The sequence below is a fragment of the Pseudorca crassidens genome, chromosome 19 (genome assembly GCF_039906515.1).
Source record: "Pseudorca crassidens isolate mPseCra1 chromosome 19, mPseCra1.hap1, whole genome shotgun sequence".
NCBI classification, from domain to species: Eukaryota; Metazoa; Chordata; class Mammalia; order Artiodactyla; family Delphinidae; genus Pseudorca; species Pseudorca crassidens.
Window position 1 is genome coordinate 32,804,103 of NC_090314.1, and position 7,758 is coordinate 32,811,860.

At 51.2% G+C, this 7,758-nt stretch overlaps 1 long non-coding RNA gene across 1 annotated transcript; it reads right to left on the reverse strand.

The window, feature by feature from the left end:
- Window positions 1-878: 878 nt before the first annotated feature.
- On the reverse strand, window positions 879-6,898 carry LOC137211554 (uncharacterized). Its single transcript, XR_010937136.1, has 3 exons — window positions 6,719-6,898; window positions 1,399-1,477; window positions 879-1,040 (listed from the first exon to the last, which is right to left on the reverse strand). It is a non-coding gene; the product is annotated as an uncharacterized lncRNA (long non-coding RNA).
- Between the last annotated feature and the right edge of the window lie 860 nt (window positions 6,899-7,758).

Below are 7,758 nucleotides of genomic sequence, written 5' to 3' on the forward strand. Positions count from 1 at the left end.
TGGGGGTGTGAGCGGGGACTGGGCAGAAATAGGGCTGCTACAGAGGATGGGCGGAGAGGCAGGGGCTGCTGGGGCTGGATGCCATGCACTGTGTCAGGCACTGCCCCCTCTTACGTTTTATGTCATCCTTGGAGGGTCCCCATAATAAAGACCTTCCTATGCACCAGGCATGTGGCTGAGCCTTCTACACAGACTAGCCCTGAGGGAGAATGTGCAGTCTCATTTTACAGATGAGAAAAGTCAGGGCACGGGGAAGGTCAGTCACTGGCCCGAGGAGCCCACGCCAAGGTCCCTCGTATCCTACGATTCCCGCCACGTGTCACCAGAGCACTAAATGCAATGGGGCGGGGGGCGGGGGGTTGTTCCCACGGGTGTGAAATCAAGTGAGTCCTCGGCCTAATTTCAGAATACGCTTCAGGGCTGACCCAACTGGGGCGTTGTGCTCAAGCGGCCTAGATTCCTTATTTCCCTGTTATCCAATTACTTAGTAAATGCTCTGTGGCTGTTTCTTCCACACAGATCCCAGCAGCCCTGTGAGACCGTCACACCCTGGAGGGCAGGGACTCCCTCGTTTCTCTGGCATGTCCTCAGAACACCAGCTCCTGGCTCTTCCATGGAGCCCGGCAGACTAGCCTGGAGGCCAAGGAGAAGGCAGGAGGCCCATCCCCACCCCCCCACCCCCGTCCTCCTCTCCCCAGGGTGCTGCCCCTGATAGCCAGGGCCCAGCAGGCTGCAAGGTGTGGGGACCCCAGCACTGGGCCAGACACCACGGGGCCTGGGTGTGGCCCTCAGTCTGTGGAGAGGCCTTGGCCAGCACATTCCCCTTTCTGGAGCTCCACTGTTCCGTCCACCCAACCAAAAAACCAGGCCCAGCCCTCCGACCTCCCTCAGAGATGTGCAGAGGAAACACTTGCTCGGGGCCGCTCTTCTCCACTGGTCACTGAAACAGAAGTCAGCAGAGCTCCCGAGAGACCCCCACCAGCAAAGGGGGCCAGGGTTGCCCGTAGTCTTTGGATGTTTAACCTTCTTCCTTCTGGAACCTTGGCCAAAAACAGGTGGCAAGAGAAACCAGCTCTGAGCAAGCCCAAAGGGGAAGGCTTTCCATCTGTCTAGCACTCCTTCCCCGCATCTGAGAAACCTTACACAGGCCATGACTGATCATCCAGGGTGACTCCGGTAGACATGGCTGTGAGGTTTCTGACCTTCCAACCTCCGTCTTGGCTTCGCATCCCACCGCCTCTACTGGCCCCAGGAATGTGAGCATCAGGGGTTGAGGGCTGAAAGGCCACACAGAGAAGGGACGTGGGGAGTGGGGGAGGCTTCCTCCGGGGGTGCCCAGGTGAGGGATGCCAAGGCAGCCCCAGGTTCTGGGGTTGAAAAGGGACAGAGGTGACTCACTCTTCTCTCCTGTGCAGACTTTGACAACCAGGCCATCCATACTGGGTGAGCAGGGCCTGGGCCAGGCCCAGTGGAAAAGCTGCGAGAGAAACCAGGTACCTCCATTACTTTGCAGACAGATAGGGTGTGGCGTTCAGGCCCTTCCAGTCAGAGGCAAAGGCCCTGGAGCACTGTATCTTCTCCTCCTTGCACGAACCCACCCACCCAGATGGGGCGCCAGCTGTGTGTACCTCAAGTCACATCTGATGCCCGACCAGGCTGTGGGGTTGAGGAATTCAGAGCACGGAGTCTGGATCACGATGGCTTGAACCTGGGTTCCTCAGCCTAACACATTCAGGTGGATACAGATCCCCCATACGGTCTTGGGCATGTTATTTAGCCTCTTTTGGTCTCCTCTGTAAAAATCCTATCACATAGCTGTTTAGAGAATTCAGTGGGGTAGTATATGTAAAATGTAGGGCAGCCAGCACAGGGCTAAGACACCCCTTCTCCCAGCTCCATCCAGACCAGATAAAGTCTGAGTAAAGAGGTGGGGGGAGGGAGCTGGGGGTGCAGGGAGCTCCCAACATCACAGCATAATATCCCAGAGGGAGAAAAATGGTAACTCTAGGAAATGAGTTACGACTTATCAAAAGTAGGTGAAATTCACCACTCTTTTGATGCTGTGCTGGTTAAAATCACAGATCTCCACTCAAGAGAGCATATGAAAATAATGGAAAACTGTGAGATAATAAACCCCAGCCCACGGCAAGAACTATCCTTCACAAAGCCAGATCGTCTCAGCCCATCCCACCCCCTGATCATTTCTTTCCTTTTTTGCCCACGTCCTGGCAAGACACAGGTTCGTTTGAATAAGGCCTGAGCTCTGGGAAATGTGGAGGTGATTCCCATTGTCCTAACTCTCCAAGGAAGCAAACACAGAGCCCATTTCCCTCTAGCTTCCACCTTCCTCACACAGAAGGCTAACCTGGGTTCAGGGGACTTGCTGACAAAGGAATCAGGCTGTGGCAAAGAAAGAATTTAAGCCAACACTGAAACACACACACACACACACACACACACACACACATACCACACATGGCACAGAGCATCTTTACCACCTGGCTTTCTGCTCCCAGAACTGCCGTGGCCTGTGTCATCTAGACAGTGAGGAGAGAGTGTCCAGGAAAGGCTATTCCTGGTTGGGAGATCCTGAGAATCACTCTGTAAGGAGATCCTGGACCTCAGCCTCTGGTAGCAGGAGGCGAGCCATTTCAAGATGAGAAAACACGGTCAGGGGACTAATCAAGGCCATTTAGACAGGACATTCCAGCCCCTACTAAGTGCATGGGCTCTGGGGGTTGCCCACATGACCAAGGCATCAGACCCTGCCTGTCAGTAACCTCCACTCCAGTGAAAAACACCTAGAGTTCAACCTTACTATTCTCTGCAAAAACAAAGAAGGCAGGCAGGCAATGATCTTCACGACCAACAGGCCCTCCCAGCCCTGATCTGTGTATAACTATGTCTTTCTCCACATAATCAAGGTACACACCAGGATACATCTCACAGTCACTTTTTTTATTTTACTTTCCCTTGTTTTTTTCAATGAATAGCTCAAGCGCCCAATGCCTCAACAACAAGGGTCTAGTATCTCTTTCTTGAGACCCCAGCCCCAACTTTCCTGAGAACTTTGGGAATTTACTCAGCCCAGAGGACCCAGTCCCCATCTAGATTTTCCAGGAGAGGAGCCCTAGACTTTGGCCAGTTCACTGTCACTGTTAGCTCCCTCTGCCCCATGGTGTGATCACTGAGGATGGGTCCATGGTTAGTGGGATGTCCTTGCTGGTCCAGGCCCCTGTCTGCATGATCTCCAAGACAATCCTTTACAATTCACACTCCCTCCCCAGCCCACCTTGCCGAGAGCCAACCACTCACTGTGTCAGGGAAGCTGGGTCACTGCCAGCCACAAGCTCTGGGGATGGGCCCTCCACGAGGACCCTGAAGCCACGTGGTGACCCAAGGCCCCAGGACGGACTCTTTGTTTTCTTAGAATAATTTTGTTTAGAGAGCTTGTCACTCCTCTGGACACTGGAACCACTTTACTTTGAACTTAGGGGAACGGGGGATGGCATGACTATCTTTTCGCTTCTCAGAAGGCCGTGCGTGTCTTAGGAAATTGATCTCTCTTTACCCAGCAACGAGATCTGCAAAAAGACCCCGGGTCTTTTTATCCCCTTGTCCCAGAACAATGGGTGTCCACTCGCTAATATTTGTATAGTTGGGGGGAGGGGACTTGCATGTGCCTGTCCCCTGATGGGCTGGGTGATGGGCTGAGACAAGGTGATTTGTAGAACCCAGGGGTAGATTAGGGCGGGGCTGGCATAACTTCTTAACATCCCCACCTCCATTTTAACTGGATTGAACAACAGAGTTATAAAATGTCATGATTTTTGATGCCCCTAATTCTGTAGACCACCCCACCCCTTACCTCTAGCTAACTCCTCCAACCCTGCCCTTAACCCACCCTAGTATCTCCAGATCCCTTCTTTTTAAAAAAATGAATTCCACTTCCCCCATTGTCCTGGAAGAAGTAGTCCAACCCCCCCACCAACTCCCTCGGCAATTGTGTCAGCTTACTACTAGAGCAGCCATAACAAAGAACCAGAGTCTGGGAAGCTTAAACAACAGAAATCTGTTTCCTGACAGTCCTAGAGGCTACAGGTATACAAGGGGACACGAGATCAAGGTGTTGTCAAGGTTGGTTCCCCCTGAGGCCTCTCTCCTTGGCTTGTAGAGAACCATCTTCTCCCAGTGTCTTTCCTCTCTGTGTGTCTGTGACCTCATCTCTTCTTATAAGGATATCAGCCCTAATGGATTAGGATCCATGCACATGACCTCATCTTACCTTAATTGCCTCTTTAGGGTCCCTATCTACAAATACAGTCACATTCTAAGGTACTAGGGGTTAGGACTTCAACTGAAGGGGGACATAATTCTGTCCCTAACAGCAACCTATCCACACCTCACTGGAGTGAAAATCCGGGCAGGCAGCGATTTGTGCCTGGTATTGATACATGGCAGGGGCTCAATAACTATTATTTGAATGAATGAATGAATGAATTCACCTCCTGGGGAACCTACTACTTTGTACGTGTAGTGTGATTATTTCTGGGCTTAACTCACCTCCACCACATGGAAGATGCTTTCATGCCAGGCTCTTGTGTGTTGCATCTCAATAGCCCTCACAGACCCTGGGACTGGGCCTTGGTCAGGTGCACCAGGACACGTTGAGAAACTGGGCTCCCCTTGGGTCCTTTGCTAGCTACTAGATATCTGTCTCTGAGCCATTCACGCAATCCCTCCAGGCCTCGGCTTCCCTTCTGTGAAACTGGCCCAACGCCAGCCTCACAGGGCCCTTCAGAGGTCTGACCGAGATCATCGCGTGAATGTCTCTTGTAAACTCTAAAGTGCTTTTGCAAATGTTAGCTGTCATTCTCAGGTATTTTGTAGCCGGTGGTTTTCCCAGTCACAGTGGCTGCTTAATAAATTACCCCAACACTTAATGTCTTAAAACAATAATGACATTTATTTTGCTTACAGACCTGTAGCTGGTCAGGACTTGGGGGAGGTAGTTCATCTCTGCTCCACTCGGTGCCCACTGGGGCAGCACCAAGGCTGGCAACTGAAAGTGGATGAAGACTTGCTCCCTCACTCATAGCCCTGGCATCTGATGCTGGCTGCCAGCTACGATCTCAGTGGGGCCGTCAGCCACAGCAGCCCTGCACGGCCTCTCCACGTGACCTAAGCTTCCGTGCAGCGTGGTGCTCGGACTCCCAAGTTGGAGCATCCCAAGACAGCCAGTCAGAGCCACACTGCCTTTTATGACCCAGGCTCGTAACACCTCTTCCTCTGTATTCTATTAATTAAGCACTTGCAAAGGCTCAGGGGTAGGGGAAATAGACTCTGCCTTTTGATGAGAAGTTCAGTGTTCTGGAAGAATACATGGGCTTGAAACTACTGCTGTGGCCCTTTGGGGAGCATACCATCTACCGCAGTACTTGATACATTTTTTGAGTGAATGAACCTTTCCTTATGGCCTTACAGTGTCACCCAAGGCTCCACGGCACAACCTCATACTGTAGATCTCTCCTGACTTGTTTCCTCAGTTAAAACTTACCCATCCCCATCTCAGTCTATCAGAGCCCTACCTTTTTCAATAGAAGAGTAGGGGTCATAGATGAACAGATAAACCAATTCCTGACACTGGCTTAGCTAGGAAATGCCTGTTAAGTGGTAGAAGGCTATCCCTCTTCTACAACTAACACATGCAGAAGGCCCACTCCTGGGAACCTCAGAGAGAGAAGTGGACAAGATTTGGGGCCTGGGGAAGGTAAGCTGTGTGGGTGACTAGCAAGCCTACCACTGCTTCAGCCTGGACGGTCACCCGGCCTATGCAGAGGTGAAACCTTTCTCCCCATGCCATCCACTCCTCCCTACACGCTGTCCCCGCCATTTTCCTCTGCTTAACATTCCGTGACGGGTTAGCCCCCCAGGCTTGGAAGGGTAACTCTCTGGTCTGAATCAGTGCATCATGGACCTGGTATCATTAGCCCACATTTCCTCAACCTGCCACGGTTCCAGAGACTGGTCAGGGGGACCTGGGCAATTCTGAGGAGTCCCCAAAGGCCATGGAATGGTCAGATGCTCAGTAAGTAATGGGTTCACTGCAGGAAGCATCCAAAGAACATTAACCCTCTTGCCCTAAACCATGTTGTTTTCCACATGTCTCTTCTGATTCATCTTTGAATTTGTTCTCTGACTCATTGGGTCTATGTTGTCCTTAATTGCATCAGGCAACGATGATGAAATATCAGCGTCTTTATTTTTTCATTATGTTCCTGCTGGTCAGGAGATTCCCACTTGGACCACGGAGCTCCAGGGGCAGTGCTAGAAGAGCCTCTCTCTGCTACCTCTCTCTCTCACACTTACACACACACAAACACACATACACGCAAACACACATGCACGCACACATACATACAAACATACACACAAACACCCGTGCACATACACACACGCACAAACATATACACACAAACACACACATGCACAAACACACGTGCATACAAATACACACAGACACACAAATACACACATAGACACACAAATACACAGACACACACAAATATACACACAAACACACATATACACAAATACACATACACATGCATAGACACTCAAACACACATACACACGCACACACACACAAACACACATGCACGCACACACTCTCTCTGGTGACTTCTCATGGCCTCAGGATAAAGCCCAAACTGCTTACCTGACTTACGAAGGACTCTGAGGCCGACCTGCCTGGTGTCCAGCTTCATCTCTGGACACTGTCCCTTTCATATCAAGACAGGCTGAGCTTCCTTCAGGTCCTAAAAGGCTCCATGTTCTCTCTTACACGGCCCTGGTTGACATTATTCCTCCACCCAGAACATCCTTCTCCTTCCTCAGCCTGCAGGTCTCAGTTTAGAAAGCTCTTTCCAGGGCAGCCTTCCCTGACTCTCAGGTGATGTTAGTCATCTCTGTCTCACGTTCTTTTCGCTCCCTGCAAGTCCCTCTCTCACCTCTCCGCTCTTCCTGTGATCACGTGATTAACAGCTGCCTGCCCACTCCCCCAGTGGAAGCTCCGTGAGGGCAGGACTCACCGGGCTTGCTCCCCATGGCATGCCCAGGGCACGGCATCATGCTTGGCACACAGGTGCAAGCGCAGGTCAGTGAGGCTAGGGGATGGATGCCACCCCACGCGGGGGTGGCAGAGGGAGTGACTTCTCTCTCCAGCTCTGAACACCACCAGTACAGTGAAGGCTAAGAAACATCTGACAATGTCCCTGATGCTGCTAGGGACAGAGGAGACCAGACAGGGCAAACGAGGGCAAAGAAGAAGGAGGATGGAGAGGAAGAGTGAAGCAGGGAAAGGGGTGTATGCAAGGCACCCTGCTTCTTAAACTGGGCTGCGTGTGGCCCCAAGGTACACCAGCATGCCAGGAGGAATTAAAGCCACAGAATAAACAGGGCACATCTTAGAGGGTCAATTTTACTTCCTGGTATGTCATTTAAAAATTGTTTTTACGTTAAAAGGATTTACTATGGAGTCAGATGAGACGCCCCCACTAATTTTTTTTTAAGTTGGTTATTTTTATTTTAAATTTATTTATTTATTTATTTATTTTTGGCTGTGTTGGGTCTTCGTTGCTGTGCGCGGGCTTTCTCTAGTTGTGACGAGTGGGGGCTACTCTTCGTTGTGGTGCACAGGCTTCTCGTTGCAGTGGCTTCTCTTTGTTGAGGAGCACGGGCTCTAGGCGCTCGGGCTTC